Source organism: Panulirus ornatus, chromosome 9, assembly GCF_036320965.1.
Source record: "Panulirus ornatus isolate Po-2019 chromosome 9, ASM3632096v1, whole genome shotgun sequence".
Taxonomy (NCBI): Eukaryota; Metazoa; Arthropoda; class Malacostraca; order Decapoda; family Palinuridae; genus Panulirus; species Panulirus ornatus.
This window is the reverse complement of record NC_092232.1, coordinates 40,871,079-40,893,520: the sequence shown is the minus strand read 5'-3', so window position 1 is coordinate 40,893,520 and position 22,442 is coordinate 40,871,079. Positions and strand designations below refer to the sequence as shown.

The following is a 22,442-nucleotide window of genomic DNA, read 5'->3' as shown; positions in this document are numbered from 1 at the left end:
TAACTTTACCAAGTATTGAACATAGGTCTAAGGAACTTGCTGTAACTGCTGCTCTCAAATCCATTACGAGAAATGCAGATGAAAGACTGTCTGGTGCAGTGATGTATTTGAGTGAAGGAAGAAATCTGAGTAACGTGTCCAAGTATGCAAGGACTTTGTATGATGTTATGAGAGAGTATGGCGTTTATAAACATTGCGCTTTCTTCCCAACTTACATAAAGTTTAGACCATTGCAAGATGGATGCATCGAACTAGATAGCTCACAGCTTAAGTGAAGAAAAGCTAATACCCATCCCACTATTTTTTGGTGATTTCTACTGCTATCTGTTCATTTCCACTCATGTGTAAGTATATCTACAGATCTATACAACACAATAGATATAGAGTACTTAACTGTCCACTGTTTCTGGAAATTTGTCTTGTGTTGGAAACAACCATTGAATTTGACGGAATGCGGTGACACGATCTTCAACTAAAATCTTCAGCTTTCAGGAGCTTCAGTTTGCCACCTCTCATCAGTTTACTACAGAAACCAATATCATGAACTTTGGTTGAATGTTAAGCTTTAATATCCCTGCAGAGGTTGACTCATAAGAGCCTTCGCCAGTAGACACAGGAATCAGACGAAACATACTGAAATTATTCTCACACACTGAGAGAATCAACTCCAGTGGTTAATAACAGGATACTACAAGCAGGTACATCAGTCTACCAGAAACAATCCATGAACATTGCCCTTTCTTCCCAACTTACATAAAGTTTAGACCATTGCAAGATGGATGCATCGAACTAGATAGCTCACAGCTTAAGTGGAGAAAAGCTAATACCCATCCCACTATTTTATGGTGATGTGAAGATTTATAGATGTGAAGATGAAGTATTGATTTGGAGCAGTTCTTGGTCAGATGATGTTTGCTTGTATGGCATTGAACGAATATTCATGACATTCTTCGAGGAAATGTTGCCTTTTCCCCGTTCAAGTCCATATAGCCATGCATATTTTCCCCCAAACGTCGCTTGTTTTCACGTTTTTGTGATTAGCGCCTGCTTTCGTGTCATGTCTGTGGCGTGAACGGTGCGTGAACATTATGGTGTACTGTACACAGTGTATCATATACCTTTCCTTTGGGTCACATGGCCGGGAAAAGAGTGTATTTAGGGTCGCAATCAAAATGTTTGGATAACACTTCTATAAGATTAGGTCTATTAGGAAGGTATGAGAGGCTGTTTTACTGTATATATGTTGAGGTTTAGAATGAACCCCTTGAATGCTTTTGCCATCACTCTTCTGTATCCTGAAGCGGCTTTTACATACTGAAAATTTAGTAGTGGTCATCATTCAACTTTGATATATGACTCTTGTATGTACATTTTAAAGAATGTAGTGAACCTCAGTTGTCGTATGATGCGGTCATTAGGCTACAGCTAGTTGTTCAGGCTTCCAGTAGACTTCAGGGAAGCAGGTGAGGGTTGAACTTTTACAATCAATCTTCGGAAAGTCCTCATGGTTGACTTTCGTACTTGCTAGATGAAGTTTCTTGTTAAGTTGTGGATTATTCTTAACTGAAAAACTCGCCCCAAGGTGGATTCGAACCACAAACTTTTCAGTTAAAAGCCGAACACGTTAACTAAATGTGCCTTGTAGTACAGGTAATGCATCAGCTTCAGGTGAAATTTTTGACACATCCTTATTGTGTTAGATAACAAATAAGAATGATGTGTAAGAAGAGAGGATGCAGTGCTTGTGTTCTTAGCCAGTATTGAACAAAGACATAAATAGTCCTTGAAGGTTTTACCCGCAAGAAATTGTCACAAGATATTGGGACACCAACTAGACAATCGGGATGATTATCATCAATACATTAAACATGTGTGGCACTTATGTAATAATGCAGACAACAATTACCTCTATATCCACAGTTTCAGCTACAGGTCCAACTGAAGCTCGAGTATTTCCAGACCTCCTTAACACAACAGATTAGGCATTCCGTTGTTAACATAAGTATTAGGGATTTGAGCTCACCAACTGATGATCCTTGATTGGTTGAACATATACCATGAACTATAACATCTAGATATGAGAATCACACTATGAGCCACACTACTCAGTACTCGGTTAAACCATGTGTATTGTGTGATATCTTATTTAGACGTCGAATCTTCTTTTCTTCTGAAACGTTGCCTCGTTTATATAAGGGATTGATTCGTCCTTGTATGGAGTACTGCTCTCACATCTAGGGTGGTTTTATCTCTGCACACTTACTTGACAGAGATGAGTCGAAACCATTCGCATTGATAAAATGTCCCAAGCGACGTCCTCTCTTGACCTTCTTGGCCAACGTTGCCATGTTGGTTCACTTTCCTTCTTGTATAAGTATTACTTTATTCTTTGCTCCTGAGACCTGGATGTTTACCTGCCCCCTTCACTAGCTAGAGCACGCAATGTTCATCAACCCGCTGTGTCACATGATTACTGTGCGGCCAATAACTATGACTTGGCACATTTGAAAAGATAGGTTTTCCACTTATTCCAATATTCGTAATATCTTTCCTTTGTTTGTTTCTTTTTACCTTTCATGATTTGTTCTTTATTCTAAATAAGGCCAGGCCTTGAAGTGGTCTTTGTCGGTGGATGAAGCTTTTGACATAAAAGAAGAAAATCTTACAAGCACCAAACACCTACTTTATTCACATAAGTTCCTTTGATACCTCCTGTCAGCACAATCCTTTTAGGTAAAATCTTGATAGAGTCCAACATATCTATGTATCCCAGACCCTGGTATCATGGTGTGCTACGAATCTTTGGGTTTCCGCCTGACTCTGCCAATGAAAGAAAGGGAGTAGACAGTAGTAGTACCAGCCTCTCCCACGGCCTTTACCTAAGATGTCCTGGAAACCTCATGAAGGTGTAGAAGGTACACTTCATTGACCCTATTCAACCATAGCAGCTTCCCTGAGATCTTTGGAAGGTCCAGCAGGTACAAGAGGCTTACTTAATCTATTCATGAAGATTGCTAGAAACCTTAAGATGAAGGTAGAACTATAATCACATCATAACACCACATCTGAAGTTCACGAGACCCTTTAAAGATAGGAAACTAAAATTGAAACTGAAATATTTATTGACACACTTACAACAAAAGACGGCGTAGTATACTACTCCCCTCCTCATCTTTATCACCCTTAGTGTGACATAGAAAAAAAAGACGTTCACAAATATTATAGATTTTGTGGTGATATGTACAGTGCAAAGAAAACAAGCAATGCACCTCATTTTGAATCCCCTGAACTCAATACAAAGATATCACAACTATGGTGCAAAGTTTTTGTACTGTGCAAGAATTTTTTTTTTTCAATCACATCAATAATAAGCATCCGACAAAATCATGCTTTTTAAATTACTAATTTCGTTGTTTCAGTACAGCTGAATTTTTTCACAACTTAATACATGATGTTCTCATGTACGTCCATCCCTCAATTGGCAAAGTTGACAGGGTCGACCAATCCTCCTACTTAATTGCCAATGATATCTATACCCCTATCTTAGTCTCATTATCGCATTATCCACAGATGTAAGGTTTGCCATATAAGTTACAGTTGTGTTATTTAACATATATAAATAATATAAAGTCTCACTATGTTTAGCACTTACACTTATGCTTACATATTCCCAACCCTCTCTTATTCTTTTCATTTCATTTTTTATCATTCCTATGCTCTTATAACTATCAATATCTATATACATATTTTTTGTGGCTTCTCTGGCCAACCCACCATCCATTTCATTAAAATGAATCTCTACATATGATGGACTCCATATAAACTGTACATCACTTTTCATCTCTTGAGGTACTATAACCAGGCGTTTACAAATGTTAACAACATGGTAGTTACAAGAGTACTTACTCTTCAAGGCCTTCAATGCACTTCTACTGTCCACAAAGAAATACGTATCTTCACATATCTCTATAGCAATCTGAAGACCCTCACAGATTGCATGTAACTCAGCCAGAGTGGATGAGGAGTTATCACTAATCCTTGAACTAATTGTTTCATATACAAAACGTTCATATTTGTAAATGACGTAGATTCATTTTCAGAATTAACTAAAAGTTTTGCTAGAAATTTCAATTTCATAAATCTTGAACAAAAGCTAAGTCATATTCATGTTCAAACAATGTCAATATATGCACTACAGGTGCAACAGTGGGTCTTAACTGATATTTGTAAAAACAGTTATTCCGTAGAAAGCGACGATGTTCGCGCTTTTAGCGTTGAGAGTTCACTATGAAAGAGATTTACGTAATCTCGTTGTGAAAGCGGAAAACCTTATCTGGCAGCGAATTTTCCACATATTTTAGGAGACTTGGTATGTCTGACTGATAGAAACCTTGTATGATGAAGTTTGTTCCATGACTTTTATATATATATTTCTCAGGACTTCTAGATGGCCTCTGGGGTGTTCATTATGTTTGTAATGTAATTCTAGTAATCTGTTGTTGAGGATTATAGTGAACCTCTAGATAGCCTTTGCTTTTTATTTTGGCTTGCGTTTCTAATGGTGAAACCTCTGGACTACCTAATGTTTCAAGACTTTCATCTCCTAGACCTACTGGATGCTTCCAGTAAATCTCTGGAATGGTTCAGAAGATGGTCATTGTACGTAACTGTTCTCTACCTGGTGAACTCTGATAGACCTCTTTAGAGTTCTAAATGTAGAAAGAGTGGTGTGGTTTCTTTTATAATTTTCTATCATTAACATGATTATATTTTCAAAACGAATTCTTCAGTCGAGAGCAAAAGTCCTCATATATGGCAGCTCTTACAATACGAAAAAGTCTTCAAATACATATAAAAAGTTTTAGAGAGAAGAGAAGCATAATAATCTTAGATGAAGTAGATAACCTACCTCTTACTATAGCTACAGGTCATAGTTATTGAGAAATATGTGAGAAAGTAAAGAGTTTCACATCCAACCGGTGTAAAGAAGAGATCAGATCGTACCTGTCAGGAAAGATTAAAGAGGCAAAGGGTTTCAAAGTCTAGCGGTGTAGGGAAAGAACCAGATATCACAACGACCCACACCTGAGATGTCAACGGCTACACGTAAGCATATGAGCTTTAGATTGTAATTTGTCGTTATATGCAATACGAGCACATGGAAGGATACTGATAGTTTTTCTGAAAACAATATCTAGCCAAATAAGGAAGAATTCGCCTTAAAATTGCTGAAAGATTTAAGTCAATCGGTGAGAGAGGTACGTCCATCGGAGGGACAGTGTATGAACTTAGCTGATTGCGTGACTTTTCCGCCCATCGTCGGAGACTTGGTATGTCTGACTGATGAAAACCTCATAAGATGAAGTTTGTTCCATTACTTCCATAACTACCACTTGGGACTTCAACAGGGCATTTGGGTTGTTCTTTATAATAGCAATGTAATTCCTGTCTCTATTGCTGAGGTTTATAGTGAACCTATGGATAATTTGGTGAGACACCTGATTCTGTTGGTGGAACCTCTGGATTACCTCACTTGCCGAGACCCACTAGAAACTTTTAGTGAGCCTCTGGAATGGTCTACAATAAGGTCGTTGTAAGCAACACTTTTCTGCCTGATGATTTAAAACCGTGTAACAAATTTTCTAATTGATTATGTCAAAGAAGTATATAAAAGATGGCTGCTATTTCCTTATAATTTTTCTATTCTGATCAGGACAGTGATATATTGAAAGTTACCCATTAAAACATTCCAGATAGATTCATTGCTAAGTAAATGATATAGAACTTTCTAGAAGTTTCCAGTAATATACATATTATTATAGATAAAGAGCCTTCAGCTAACCACCTCAGTTTAGATTTAGCCGCCTAAGTGGATACATATAAGTACGTAAAATTTTCTGATATAACATCTAGAGGCTGCAAGCATCCGGGAGACGCATTTTGCTATGTTTCCAGCGAATTTATCAAAACAATAAAATTAAAACATTATTTCGCAGCAGCATATGCTAAGATGTGCGAGGCCTACCATGCATATCAAGACAAATTCTAAGCACCTCATTACACCTGCAAACAATGCAAAAAAAAAAAAAATATCTGAAAAGTAGGCAGACAATTGATATTCGTTTGGTTGGCGGAATTTTATGTTATTTGACAGCTCTTTCAGGAGCCTCAAAGTCGAGCTGATCCATAACGAGAACAAATGCCAGTTTCTTCCCCTTGTTACTAGGTACACCTCAAAGAAGAAAACAGCAGTGTCAAGACCTCGATTCGAATTATGGTGAGTACGACTGGGAGGTCATCGGACACTTCAAAATGGTGGCATTCCTGATGGGTCTTCAAGTTGGTTTTACCAAGTTTCCCTGCTCTCTTTGCCTTTGGGAGACCAGGGACACCGCGGCGCTCTACTAAGGACGGAACTGGCCACAGTGGACGGAATTCTCTGTGGGAATGAACAACGCAAGTGGGAGCTACTGGTGGACCCATCAGAAGGTGTTGATGCCACCATTGCTCATAATAATAGGCCTTATGAAACAATTTGTCACTGCTCTAGATAAGGAATCTCCAGCCTTCAAGTACCTAGAAGATTTCTTCCCTAAGCTGTCTGAGGCAAAGGTCAAATCCGGTGTCTTCGTCGGACCACAGATAAAGAAGATCCTGGAGTGCAAGGAAATCCCCAAGAAGCTCACTAGGGAGGAGAAGGCAGCTTGGTATAGCTTTGTCGCCGTGGGTCGGGGCTTCCTGGGCAATCACAAGACCGAAAACAATGTGGAGCTGGTTGAAACTATGATGAAGAACTACGACAAAATGGGCTCCTGGACGTCCCTGAAAGTCCATATTCTTGACGCTCATCTTCATAAAATCCAGGAAAACATGAAAGCGTATTCGTAGGAGAAAGGCGAGCGCTTCCACCAGGATGTGTTGGACTTTGAACAACGTTACCAAGGAACATGTAACGAGAACATGATGGGATATTATATTTGGGGTTTGATTCGTGAAAGTGATTTATACTACAATGTAAATCTTAAAAACTCCTCACCTCTAAATGTTTTGTGATTACTTTTGTTTAACATCAGTGTCAATACAAGTTAAGTATAATTCATATGTTGTTCGTTTAAATATATTTACGTACGACTTTCGGTTCACACGCTACACGCAGAAATCACCAGGAATTTACGATCTGAGAACAATGATCTGGTAAGAAGTCCCCGTACAGCAACATGAACTTCAGAACGTTGACTTAGGCCAGGTGGGCTGCTCATATGCATTGTTACCATCTCTTATATCTCAGGATTCATCTTCATAACTGGCTATGAATGTACTCAAGAATAATGAATCCCTATAAACTGAACCAAGAGATAACCTGCCTTCATATCTAAACTGTTAATAAACATAACCACTATGAATATATGGAAGAATCTTAATCATTAATGTTACTATTCATATATTGAACGTCGACGACGTTTAATGCGAATGTGAACAGTCAATTTGTTATAGATCTACGCCCCTTGACGGGAGAGAGGATGACCTCTGCTGATTGGGTGGGAAACTTGTCATGTCAGACCAATGGACAGTGTCTAACATGAAGTTTATGACGTGACTCTTTTTATAGCTTTTTGAGAATTCCAGAGTGCCTTTGGTGTGTTCTTTATGTCTGTGTGATGTGATTCTAGGATAATGTTGCTGAGGTTTATGGTGAACCTATACAGTTATTTCTTAATGTGGCTTCAGTTTCAGATGCTGAAACCTGTGGTTTACTACATACGTCAGGAGTCACGTCTTTTATCTCCTTGACCTGCTGGAAGCTTTCAGTGAGCTTCTAGAATGGTGTAGTATATGATTATTCTAAGCGTCCTCTTGATGCCTGATGTTATCTGGTGGCTCTCTGGATAGTTCGTAATGTAAAGAATGTGGTGTGCAAAGTTTTTTAGTTTTTTATTCACCAATATCACTTTATTTTCGAAAGGAAATATTCACTTCTAAAGAAAGGCCTCATCGACGCTATGACTTAAATGAAATATACAGAATGACTTCAAAGACAAAGAATTAGTTAAAGAAAAACGAGAAAGTAATAAAAGAGGCAATTAGTTTACTTCTTATAAAGCTGTATTACTGTAGACTGACTTCTGTTCGGTAGATATAAGGCGCCGTCGTCTGTATGATAAAGTTTAGAATGAACTTCTGGAATACAATTAGCATACTCTTGTAGTGTGTATCCATTAATTCTTTACTTGTATATAGTAAGCCTCTGGCGTAACCAAAAGTAGATATAGTTGCATGACTCTTGTCTCTGCTTTTAAACGGTCTGGTAAACTACAGATATGTTCTTATGATGTGATCATAAAAGTTCGTACATTTCGTTATCAGGTTTCAAACAATCTTAAAACCTTCAAATATTCAAATCTGCTGGAGTTTCCTGTACCCCACAAGGAACCTGCTGAAAATGAATGGGATCAATCCAGTATACCTCCTACACCTGCAAGAGGTTTCCACTTCACCTGAGGGAAGCTCTTGAGTATAAATTAGTTCCCACTGCTTTACCTGCTGCAGGCTTACAAAGAAAACTGTTGATCATGAATTAAGTTTGATTAGAGGTTTCCAGTACACCTCAGTGAAGGTGTTGAAAACAAGTTACGTTTCACTGCTATCCCTGCTGGAGGTTTCCAATGAGCCTTAAGGAGGCTGTTCGAGTTGAATTAGTTGTAATTGTTCAACCCGATGAAGGTTTCTAATTGGACCACAACTAAGCTGTTGAGGATAAATCATATGTGATAAACCTACTGGAGGTTTCCATTAAACCTTAGGGAAGCTGCTGCAAATAAAGTAGCTATGAATCCTGTGCCTTCTGAACATTGTCAATAAAACTCGCAAAAGCCTTTAAGGATATGTTTGTGTTACTCCTATAACTGAATAAAGGTTTCCAGTAGAACTCAAAAACGCTGTTGAGGGTAAATTAGATGAGACCCTTATGCCCGATAAAAGTTTTTGTGGATAAATTTGATGTGACTCCCATAACTTTTGAAGGTTTCCTGTCAACCTCTGGGATCGTTTGTGGTAGACTGATGTACCTGTTTCCAGTAGCCTCTTATTAACCATTGGAGTTGTCTGTCCCAGTGTCTGAGAAAAATTTCAGAATGTTTTGTTTCATTCCTGTATCTACTGGTGGAGGGTCCTCGGAGTCAACCACTGCAATGATCTTAAAGTTTGATATTCCACTCCAGTAATTGATATTAATGTTTGTAGTAAACTGACTACAGATTGGAGATCCTGAATTGGAAAATTTTACATGAAGATTGTGCGACCACCTTCCGCCAAATTCAATGATTGTTTCCGATACAAGACAAATTGCCAGAAACATTGGAACATGATCTACTGTTTATTTATTGTGTTGTATAGAAGATATATAGATATACTTACTAATGAGAGAAAACAAACAGGCAATAGGCAGAAATCACCAAAATATAAGTGTGATAACAGTCGCCATACAATATAACGAACACCAGCCTAGCTGGATGGGCCTCACGCATTTATGCCAATTCATATTTGTAAATGACGCTAAATTCATCATTAGAATTTAATAAAAGTTTTGTTAGAAATTTGAAATGACATAGATGCTGAACAAAAGATAAATCATGTTCTTCTTCAAACAATATCAGTATATCCACAAAATCAATTATACCAACGAAAGCATCGGCGTTCGCGTTTTTAGCCCTGAATGTCACACTAAGGGAGATTTACGTCACCTTCCTAGAAGGGCAGAAAACCTTAGCTGACTGAGTGAAGTTTCCGACAATTGTAGGAGACTTGGTATGTCTGACTGATAGAAAGCTTGTATGATGAAGGTTTTTCCATGTCTCCTATATCTACTTCTCAGGATTTCCAGATGACCTGCGGGGTGTTCATTATGTTTGTCATGTAATTCCAGGATCTGTTGTTGAAGAAAATAGTGAACCTCCAGATTGATTTCACTTTTCCTTTGCCTTTATCTTCTAACGGTGAAACCTCTGGATTACCTAATATGTCAAGTTTTTTATCTCCTAGAATTCCTGGATGCTTCCAGTGAACCTTTGGAATGGTTCAGAAGAAGGATGTTTTAGGTAAGGTTTTTCTGCCTGGTGAACTCTGATAGGCCTCTAGAGAGTTCTTAATGTGGAGAGAGTAGTGTGGTTTGCTTCATAATTTTCTATATGTCATTAACATAATTATTATTTTTCAAATGGAAGGCTTCAGTTGTGAGCAAAAGACCTCATCAATGGCAGCTCATAGAACATGAAAAGGTCTTCAAGGACTTATAAAAGCTTTAGAGAGAAGAGGAAGAATAATAATTTTAAATGAAGTAGATAACTTACTTCTTACTATAGGTACAGGTCACAGTTGTTAGGCAATATGTGGGAAGGTAATAAGTTTCACATACTATCGTTGTAAAGAAGTCGTCAGATCGTAGCTTTTAGGAAAGAAATGACAGGCAAAGGGTTTCAAAGTCTAGCGGTGTAGAGAAAGAACCAGATATCGCAACTGCTCATCGTTGAGATGTCATCGGCCACACAGTAATCATGTGAAACACTAGATTGCCTAGTGACGCATTAGATTTCCGAGTGGTACGGTCTGTGGTGAGATGTTGAGGTTCCTGGAAAACGTTCTTATAATCAAGGGTCGTTCCTGGATAAGCTTGAATCACCAACCCTTCGGTGAACATTCTAACTCACTAATCTCTTTTGCCAAGGAAACCTGGAAATATCCCAGCTACAGACGGAACATTATCATGAACTATGGATGAGAAGGTAAGAGATGGTCTGCGTCATTACGTGACTGCCAAACAGGAATAATGTAATGATAATCATCCCGATTGATCAGATGAAATTCCAATATTTTGTGAGTATTTCCACAAGGAGTAATCCTCAAGAGCAACATAAGTCCTTGTCTAAACTTGGCTTTGAATACGAACACTATATCCTCTCCAGCTACACATAACTCCTATATGTTATCTAAAACAGTCAGTGCCACAAGCACTCGTCTCCAAGTCAGCCATAAGATGTGATATTTTCAGGCCTCCGTGGCACAATAGGTTAGCGCGTTCGGCTGTTAACCGAGAGGTTGGTGGTTCGAGCCCACCCGGGGGCGAATCTTTATGTGAGACTACTCCAGAACTTACAAGAAACTTCAGTTTTAAACAGGCACACGAGTTAATCAAAAACTGTATGTAATCTCAAAAATAACTAACTGTAAGCCACCAAAAGTTATCTGCGTCATATGTAATTCATCCTTACTAGCTTCCGTGAAGTTCACTGGAAACCTCAACAAAGGTAGAGCCCCATGCCACATCATAAGATCACACCGGAGGTTAAGAAGAAGCCTTGAAAGGCAAACGCAGAAGTCACACATTCAAGATACCTTATGACCACTCCAGATGTTCACTATATACATGCAAACGAGTACAGGATACATACATTATGTGATGTTAAGAACAATCCAGAGGATAATTCTAAACCTCATCAGGCAGACTACAGCTCTTGATATCTACTTGACACCTAAGTCCATAGAAATCAGGCCAATGAATTTTTATTCTGATTCTGAAATCATGTCCACTTGTCTTTCTCTAAACTACGGGTATTGTTTCTTCACTCTTATTTGGACATTTTTTCAGTTTCTACTCCCGAGAGTTGCTGGTTTCGTACCTCCACCACTGGTAGTCATACAATACTCAATATCCCAGTACATTTTATCATTATAATGTGGCATTTGATAAGAGGAGAGTTGCCATTGTAATTTCACTTCTTTCCCTCTACCGCTGGGCCATACATAAACAAGAGTTCCAGTTGTGTATTAGCCGGACACACAAGACTAGCTGTTTAAAGGAGGTTATCGTCAATTACATTAATGATTTTTCTTCAGTAAAATGACACCATTGGCGCAGTGGAAGCTTGATAGGCCCATAACCCAAAGGTCAATGGACAAAGACCATGCTCTTCTATGAATGATTTCATTTTATTATAGAAAGGGACCAATCTTTAGACTAGACCAATCCAGGGTAATAACATTACAGTAAACAGGTCAGAGTGGAGAAGTGGAATAAAGGCAAAGTCAGTCTGTTCCCTCGGTGTCTGAGGCAAAGACAGAACGCTTTCCCTGACTCCTGTGTCTTCTGATGGAGGCTCCTTTTAATCTCTACAATGATCATAAAGTTTATCAAACTACTGCAGTTTTTGATATCGTTGCATCCAGGGATCTGATATGAGACAGGAAGTTAGAAGATCCTGAAAGACTTGTGATTTTAGTGGAATGGATCGTACATCCACCACCACCAAATACAATGTTTCCAGAATAAGTGAAAACTTACAGAATGAGTGGGCTAAGATCTAATTTTTTTACTGTACCTTATAGATGATATGTAGGTGTTTACACATAAGAATAAGAGAATAAACAACATGTACAAATCATCAAGAAATAAGAGTGTGATAACAGGCTGCCATACAATTCCACGAACAGCAGTATACTATCTTAGGCCACCTGAGTGACCCACATGCATTAATAGCAACTCATATTTGTAAATGCTGTCAGATTCATCCTTAGAACTGACTAAAAATGTTACTAAGAATAGGAAAGTGTATATGTACTGAATTACGTTATGTACGTTAAGTATTTTATAGTTATACGCACTACGAGCACGTGGAACGATACTAATCAAATGCGAAGGAGTTCGCTTTGTAATTGCTGAAAGATTTACGTCCATCGGCGGGATAGGTACGTCCCTCGGAGGGACAGTGGAAAAACTTAGCTGACTGCGTGAGTTTTCCGCCCATTGTCGGAGACTTGGTATGTCTGACTGATGGAAACCTCTTAAAATGAAGTTTGTTCCATTACTTCCATATCTACTTCTTGGGACTTCCACGGAGCCTCTGGGATGTTCTCTATATTAGTAATGTAATTCCAGTCTTTGTTGCTGAGGTTTATGGTGAACCTCTAGATTGTTTTGGCGCGACATCTGTTCCTGCCACTGAAACATCTGGATTACCTCACTTGTCGAGACCTACTGGAACCATCCAGTGAACCTCTGGAATGGTCTACGATAAGGTCGTTGTAAGCAACACCTTTCTGCCTTGTGATCTATCATGAAACTCTGGAGATATCTTAAGGCTGAGATCCTTGTGTGCTGTGTGGTATACCTTTCAATCTTACATTATCACTTTTTCTCACTTTGAAAACTACGGCTTCAGTCACGAACACAATTCTTCATCGCTGTCAGATTTTAAATAGAATTTAAAAAAAGACTTCAAAGACATATGATTAGCAACAGAGAAATGATGATGAATGATAATTCCAGAGGTAGTAGAAAACTTTCTTTTACAAAGGTTTAGGTTGTAGTTATAAGGAAATATATGAGAAGGTAAAAAGTTTCAAATCCTACAGCTGTTGGAAAAGATCAGATCTTAGATGTTGGGAAAGAAAAGAGAACATCCTCATGACAACATCATAACATCACACATGAGGTTCATTAGAACCATTAGAAGTCTGATGTAGGAATAGAAAGTAACTTATAACCATCCCATTGGTTGACTGCATACATGTAAATAAGTCTCAGGATAAACTCAAGTGTAAAGTAAGTGTCTTCCAGAAATTCATTCTAAACCCCGACACACATACCTACCTGACAGATTTGGATCTGTAGGAATCCGACTTAGAAATTCTCATTCTCATTTTGAAAGCTGGCCTGCTTTCATCTCGCGTAATGACTATTTTTTTCTTTTTTGGATAGACATTCCTAGGTTTTCCTACCCAGGAAGCTATGTAGTTTCATACCTCCACCACTGGTGGGCCATGCAGTGCTCAACATGTCATGACATTACATGATTGCAGTGTGCTCGTCTGTAAACACAAAGCCGGCGGTTGTAATATCCGTTGCTTTCCCTCAACCATTAAGCAAAAATTTTAAAAAATCTACCTCAGTTATGAAACTGATATATTTGCTTCTGATAAAAGATTTAAATCATGCTTCAGTACTAACACTGAAAGACCTGCTTCAGTAATGACGCTCAAATATCGACTTCTCTTCCTCAGTAAAGACATTATAATATCTGCTTCAGTAATGACCCTTAATCATCTGAATTAATACTAACACTCAATCACCTACGTCGATAATCACTCTAAAACATCAACTTTAGTAATGATTCTAAAACTTCTACTTCAATGATGATAATGAAAGATCTGCATCATTAAAGACACTGAAATATCTGTTTCAGAAATGAAAGTGAAACATATGCTTCAGCAATAACATTCAAGCATTTCCTTCAGTAATCATATAAAAACAAGTACGTCATTAATGGCACTGAAAGATATGTTTCACTTAAGAAATCCAAGCATCTGCTTCAGTTATGACACCGAAGCATATTCTTCAGTAATGAAAGTGAAACACCTTCTTCGGTAAAGGTAACATAGTTTCCATAGTGTAGAGGTTGTCACGTGACCTTCACAAGTATAAGGTTTGATCCCGGGCGGAATCAGGCAACTTTTAAGGTTTTCCTCGCGTTACTTGTGGGTTGGAAGTTACTTATGAAAATATTGGTTATTCACACAATGTCTATAACTGCTAATAGAGTCTAAGAATGGAAACAGCTTTATGTGCTCTACTCTCCCACGAATCTTTCGGACTCATTTCTGTGGATACCACCTTGCTGGTAAGACGTTACTCATGTTTCAATCTGCAGCAAGAGTTTGATTTTCACCGACTGTCTAAGCTTTGCACCATGTCTAGGGCAAGTGGGGGGCATAAACATGAGAAGATTTTGGCTAAGGAAGAAAAGATTGCAGTAATAAACTGCACAGACGACGACCTGAAGCTATCAAGTAGTGATTCAGAAGCACATGATCTGCCACCGACAACAATAGAGGTGACAAACAGTTTTCAAGAGGAGATTACTAAGAAAAAAAAGAAATGAAGGCGAGAATATTGAAGTAGATTGAAGGAAGCGATAGTGATGAGATCCAGAACGACAGGAAGAAAATGAAAGCATAAGGAGAAGAAAGAAGAAAGAATAGTTCAACTGGGAACCGAACCCAGGAGGATGGTCGAATTAGTCCAAATAACAGATCCAGTGTGGGGAACAAACCGGGTGGAGGAAACAGCTCACGTAGGAGGAGGGTGAACTTTCCAAGTGACTTACGCATGACACTATATAAGTAAGCTGTTGCTGTGGGAAGCTAAGCTTGGAAGGCAGCATAAAAAGGTTGAACCTTTACTTAAGGAAGGTCATAATAATTCCTATCTGACTTTGGCTGGGGATGAAGCAGTAAAGTTTCTGACGACGAAAGGATTTGAGGAGGTGATATTAACGATACCCAATGACACAGAAAAACACACCAAGGTGACTGTATTCATGTACCTGGTTATACTGGATCCTGATTTTCTTTTTGATGATACACGATTCGTATGAGCAAACCGACAAGAAATCCGGGATGAAAAGAAGAATCAAATGGTAGTCTTGGTGAAGGGAGACGTTCCGGAGATGATACCCATATCTGGAACAGGATATAGGAGAATTGCAAAGTTCTTTGAACAGCCTGTTTTGTGTTACAAGTGCAATTGGTGGTCCAAAGGATCTGGATATGCCAAAGTTGATAAATAATTCAATGGAATATAAAAGTAAGATAAAGTCTGGGCAACGTGTTATGCCATTCTGTTGCATTTATGGCGGTGTGCATAATGCAGGTTCATCAATTTGCAGTATGAGACCACAGTGTACGGCGTCCGGTGACAGACCCTGAAGGAAGTACAGCAGCGGGAAAGGGAGGACAAACAAGGAGTTACAAACAAGGCAACGCTGCCTTCAACTGAGAACGTGTGAGAGAAGAGAATGGAACAGAATGACACGTTCAAGGTAGCAAGAAATAATACAAGGGTTCCACCGAAGACTACTCCAGAAGGTAAGGTAAATAACAAACTCAGTGATAAGTATGGTGTAGTAGTTCAACTACGGCAAGAAATCCAAGCGCTTAGGAAAAAAGTAGAGGACAATCAGAATGTAATTGCTGATCTTTGTGAACAAAAAATAAGGTGGATGGGGAAAAAGAGAAAAAGCTGAAAACAATACAGTGATGAGTACTGACAAACCAAATCCTCGCTCTGGGGGAGCGGAAATGTGGACGTTATAAATGAGATAACACGTCAGGTGTGCTGACATCCCTGAAGTTCTATATAATAAGATATCAGTTCGAGGGAAAGACGTGATGGAACAATTTGTTAATGAGAGAGTAAGGTTACTTTCAGTTGTAAACAGGGAAAATGGAGGACCATGAATTAAGTAACCTTTCATAGAATGTAAATAGCTTACGTACTAGGACCACAGATGTGTATGCTTATTCGCTGTTGTATAAGGTGGATGTTACAGCTCTACAAGAAACGGGCACAGACGATGGTAGTTTAATAAATTTGCGTGATTATTAATGTTTCTCTTCACCAGCTGATAAAAGAAATAATACAAGAGGACTGTGAAATTATGTTCGGGAAAATGTGCCGGTTCAATTGAGTTGGCTAACAAGCAGAATGGGGTTGATAGTTTGTGTTAGAGTCTGCCTCGAAGGGAGATCTATATGTATTGTCGATATCTATATGCCTTGCACACTGATATCACTGATATATATATATATATATATATATATATATATATATATATATATATATATATATATATATATACAAGATGTTTCTGTGTGACATTTGAATATGGTAAACATCGTGAAACAAATGTAGATAACAAAAGTTATGAGCTCGATGGTCGTGCATAAAATAAAAAGTGGCAACTAGTTTTAAAGGCAACACCCGACAGATGCTGCTCTCTGTCGTCAACCACTGTTACTACCAAACAGACGCTAATATTGATCTTCGGAGTATGTTGTTGGAAGTTATTCAAAAACTGTGCGTATAACTGTAACAAACAAGAGAATTTGTATGTAACTGCATTAATTGGAATCTACAGGATGCAACGCTGCCCGACGATTAGGTAAGAATTAAACACTGTTTAGAATATAGCAATAAAAACTGCTATCGTTCGAAGCGACAAGGATACCTGTAGAAACGAACGAATGTAATTAAACGGCCAGTTGTAATTGTACATCATGTGACTGACATTGTATGTCTCGTTTCTGTAATAGGTCAGCATAGCGAGGCATCGATCTGAAAGGCATTTTCGTAAAGGATAGGGGGAAAACCTAATGTGGAGCGTTGTATTTCAATTTATGATAGCGCAATAAGTTTAGAATTATGAATATCAGGGAAAGAGTGGGATAAATTAACGTAAATGTATGTGAAAAATTCATTTACTTTCACCTTAACTATAGTTACATTATTTTCCTGAAATCATCAACTCATTAATTTTGCCTCATTCAGCACAGTCGAAAAATATATTAATCACTGCGTGGCTGTTACTGAATGTATTTTCTTTACACTAGCATTAAAGGGAAATGACATTAATTATCGATGGATGTCAAATTGCAGGAACAAGGTATGTCATTATGCGAAATATATACACTACCACAGTAGCATCAGCTGTAGATGTAGCTCAAATACCTTAGTAAAACAATGTTAGATAAGATTGAGACCATACGAAATATGTCTGACGACTGCACCTCAAGCAAACTACCCCCTCACCGTAGCATGAAAATGTGGAAGTTTTGTATATTGTACTAAAAAAAAAAATAAATCAAAAAAGATACTCGAAAGTTTGCAATAAAGCTCACTTTTTGATGGAAGCAACCCAGTAAGAAATTAAATTTTGCATTATAAGAATAGTATCAGACTCATACAATGAAATCCCTCGTTAAACAAAAAACAAGACATTTTAAGAGCAGAGGGAATAGTACCACAAATAAACCTTTCCGTAATATCCAATGTAAGCTATGTTTGGCTACCACTAGTGTTCCCTTGGATAGGTTTCGTGTCCAAAGGAATAACTACCTTATTATCAAACAGAACTTTATTTTTTAACTCTTGTTCTCTGTTTCCCGCGTGAACGAGTTTGCACGAGGAGCAAAAGGAAGAAAAATAAAAGCGCGTTCGCTCTCGTCAGTTCTCTAGCGGTCATGAGCAGTACACAAAACTTAGTTACAGCTCCCTATCCACAGCCAGACCCCACAGACCTTTCCATCGTTTACCCTGGCCCCCCTCACTTTGACAGAATATCGACCCCTGTTTACAGCATCATTCCAGTTCACCATATGCCGTGCACGCCTTTCACCCTCCTGCATTTTAGGCCCTGGTCCCTCTTTCTTCTTCTTCTTCTTCTTCTTCTTCTTCTTCTTCTTTCCAGCATTCCATTTTACCCTTCTACTTGTACGCTTCCACTTCTAACGCATCTTCCTTTACCAGCTTCTCCTCACTCATCCTGTCTATATGTTCAAACCATTTCAGCACCCCCTCTTCAGCTCTCAGTCGCACTCTTATTACCACATCTCTCTCTTTTCCTTTTAGTACTTACTCGATTAAACCACGTCACACCATATATTGTCCGTAATTATATCATTACCAACACACCCACCCTTCTCCGCATCCATACAACACTTTTGAGAATGCTATACATTTGAATATACCCATTATCGCCATTCCAGTAAAGAATCTCTCTTTCCACATATTCTTCAGTAGTTTCTCCCGATCGCTTTACATTAACAGAACGTCGACCCCTGTACATCACATGATTCCATTCCACCTTATCCCATGCACGCCTTTCACACTCCTGCATGTTCTGGCTTGAGCACTCAAAATCTATTTCATTTCAGCGTGCCATCTTCAGTTTGGCCTTACGCTTCTCTTTGTCCCCCTCCACTTCTGATACGTCTACTGTCTTTGTCAACCTCTTCATGCATCCTCTCTATATGTCCAAACTATTTCAGCTATCCCTCTTCAGCTCTTTCAGTCACATTCTTATTACCACACATCTCTTTCTCTTTTACTGCTTACTCGATCAAACCACCTCACACCACATATTGCCTGTAAATCATTACCAACACATCCACCCTCCTCCGCACATCCTCATCTATAATCCATGCCTCGCAACCATACCACAGTGTTGGAGCTACTATACCTTCAACCTACCTTTTTTTTTTTTTTTTTGCCATCTATATCAATAACCTTTCTTTCCACCCATTCTTCCTTGATTATTCCCGGGTACTTCACATTGACAGAACGTCGACCCCTGTATACTGTATCATTACAATTCACTCTTCTCGTGCACGTTTTTCACCTTTCTGCACTTTCAGGTCCCGTGCACTCAAAAATCTTTTTCATTTCAGCTTTCCATCTCCAATTTGGTCTCCCACTTTTCCTTGTCCCCCTCCACCTCTGACATGTCTACTCATCCTCTCTATATGTCTAAACCATTTCAACATCCCTTCTTCAGCTCTCTCAACCACACCTCTCTCGTTCTCTTTTACTACTTACTCGATCAAACCACCTCACAACTCATATTATCCTTTAGTATTTCATTACCAACATTCGCCTATCTCTGTACTTCCTCATCTATAGCCCATGATTCTCTCTCATACAACATTGTTGGAACACTATACCTTCAAACATACCCATTCTCACCCTCCCAGTAAATAACTTATTTTTCCATATATTCTTGAAGAGTTTCTCCAAGCTGCATCACATTGACAGAACGTCGACTCCTGTACACCACATCATTCCAATTCAATATATCCCGTACGCACCTTTCACCCTCCTGCATGTTCAGGCCCTGAGTACCCAAAATCTTTTTCATTCCAGTGTTCCATCTCCAATTTGGTTTCCCCCTTCTTGTACCCCTCCACTTCTGACACATTTACTGTCTATGTCAACCTGTCCTCACTCATGCTATTCTTATTAACACACGTTTCTCCTTTCTTTTACTACTTACTCGATCAAACTATCTCACGCTACATATTGTCCTTAAATGTTTCATTACCAACACATCCACCCACCTCCGCACATCCTTATCTTAGCCCATGTTTTGCAGCCATATAAGATTGTTGGGACTACTATACTCTCAAACATAGCCATTTTTGCCCTTTCAAATAATATCCTTTCTATCCATACGTTCTTCAGTGCCTATCGACACCTTCGTTCCGTCACTCATCCTAATACTCATTTCCGCTTCCTTAGTTTCATCCGCTGCCATATCCGCCATTGGAAATCTACAGAACTTTACCTCCTCCAAAATTTCTTCGTTCACACTTATACCACCGGCTAACCTGTCCCTCTTCTCTTCTAAACCTAATAACCTTGCTTGTATTCACGTTTAATCTCAACTTCCTCCTTTCTTACACTTCCACACTCGGTCACCAACTTCTGCAGCTTTGACTCGAATATGCCAGCAGCGCTGTATCATCAACAAACAACAACTGATTCGCTTCCCATGCTTCTTCACTCCCTATAAACAGCAAATTCGCCCTTCTCTCCAAGACCCTTGATTTTAGCTCCCTCACCACCCCATCCGAAAACTGATTAAACCCCTAGTGACATCACATACCCCCACCGCAGATCAACCTTCACCTGGAACCACTTACTCTCCTCTTACTCTCGTATTCGTACACACGCCTTAAACTCTTGATGAAAACTTCTCACCGACTCTGGTAGCTTTCCTTCCCTCCCTCACCATATCGCAACACCCTCCACAAGGCATCTCTGTCAACCCTATCGTATGCTGTCTCTAGTTACATAAACGCCGCATTCATATCGTATTTCTCTAAGTATTTCCTACACACATTCTTCAAAGCAAACACCTGATCCACACTTCCTCTACCATTCCTAAAACCACATTGTTCCTCCTCAATCTGATGCGCTCTTTATGCTTTCACTCACCTTTGTCCTTCTTGCCTTTTCTAGAGTGACACTATACATGCAATCCTTTAATCCTCAGGCTCCTTATCATAATCCAGATATACAATGAAAATCCCAACTATTCAACACCACTGTCACGTCAACCCATTTCTTAAGAAAATGGATTGCAATATTATCCACTCTAGCATCCTTGCCGCATTTCATCTTGTGCAAGGCTTTCACCAACTCTTCTTTCATTACCGAACCTCTTTCTAAGATTCTCACTTCCCATACCTCCCCGACCCAGACACATCTGCCTCTATGTATCAGATACCGACTCTAGTAGGCCTTCAAAATGCATAGTCTATCTCTTCACTACCTGTTGTCACCGATATCCCCATTTGCCTCCTTCCACGATATCCTCGTTTTTCTTTTCTTTTTTCATACAGTTGACCTTCCAAAATATTTACTTATTCTTTTTTAAAGTTTTATGATGCTCACCCCAACTTTCATTTGCCTCTTTTTTCTATCTCTCTCTTAACTCATGCACTTCCTCCTGAGCTCCAGCCGCTTTCTTTTCTACACTTCCAATCATTTGCAATTTTTTCTCTCTCAGTAGCAACTTTACTTCATCCGACCACTCACTACCCTTTTTCGCCTGCTTACCTCCCACCTTCCACCTGCCGCATAAAAAGAAAATCATTCGTATTCGTATCGTATTCTCTAGCCCATGCCAGCGATATTACCCCCAAATACCTCCCATTCCTCATCCTCCTCCCTTAGCTTCGTTTACGCTACAGTCAATCCCTCCTGGGATATTTTTCTCCAAGCTTACTTACTTTAACCACCCTCTTCTCAACCATATCATGAACTTTTTCCAAAACGTATACCTTGCCGCCATGTGGTAATGATCAGACATTCAGTCAGCTGCCCTTCTCAGCATTCACATCCAAGTCTCTTTTGCACTCTTGTTAAATAGTATGTAATTCAATAATGCCCTTTTACCATCTTTCCCACTCACATACGCATACCTGTGCATATCTCTTTTCTTAAACTAGGTATTCCCAATCAACAGTTCTTTAACAGCATACATCTCCACAAGCTGTTCACCGTTTCCATTCACCTTACTGAATACCCTATGCCCCTAGATTGTACAGATCAACTGCCACATTATTCACCGTCACATTTAAGTTAACTATCACTAAAAATTCGGTCTCTTGCATCAGAACTGCTGACACACTCACAAAGCTGCTCCCAGAACACTTGCCTCTAATTATCTTTCTTCTCATGGCCAGATGCATAAGCACTAATAATCGCTCATCTTTCGCAATCGACTTTCATTTTTACCCAGATCAGCCTTAAGATCACTTCCTTACATATTTTCACACATTCCTTTCACACCAATCCTTTACTTTACTCCGAAGGCATACTTTTCTTCACCATTACCATTGAGCTTTGTTTCACTTAGAGCCAGAACATCCAGGTTCCTTTCCTCAAACATACTACCTATCTCTCCCTTCTCATCCTGGTTACATCCACATACTCTCAGATACTCCTACCTGAGAGGCTACTGAGTCAACAGTGTCTGCATAGACTCAGTCACACACAAAACTTTGACAATTAGACTAGGGGTTGGAGTGAAGTCAACAGGGCGTAAGCTTTT

At 39.1% G+C, this 22,442-nt stretch overlaps 1 protein-coding gene and 1 non-coding gene across 2 annotated transcripts in view; both read left to right on the top strand.

Moving 5' to 3' along the window:
* The first annotated feature begins 11,044 nt into the window (after window positions 1-11,044).
* TRNAN-GUU (transfer RNA asparagine (anticodon GUU)) lies at window positions 11,045-11,118 on the top strand. The gene has a single exon. It is a non-coding gene; the product is annotated as a tRNA-Asn (tRNA).
* A 5,730-nt stretch (window positions 11,119-16,848) lies between these two features.
* Window positions 16,849-22,442, top strand: part of LOC139750362 (uncharacterized) — a 28,889-nt gene continuing 23,295 nt past the window's right edge. Inside the window, exon 1 of the mRNA XM_071665072.1 lies at window positions 16,849-16,991. The gene's annotated coding sequence lies outside the window, so the exon portion shown is untranslated. The remainder of the gene's footprint in view (window positions 16,992-22,442) is intronic.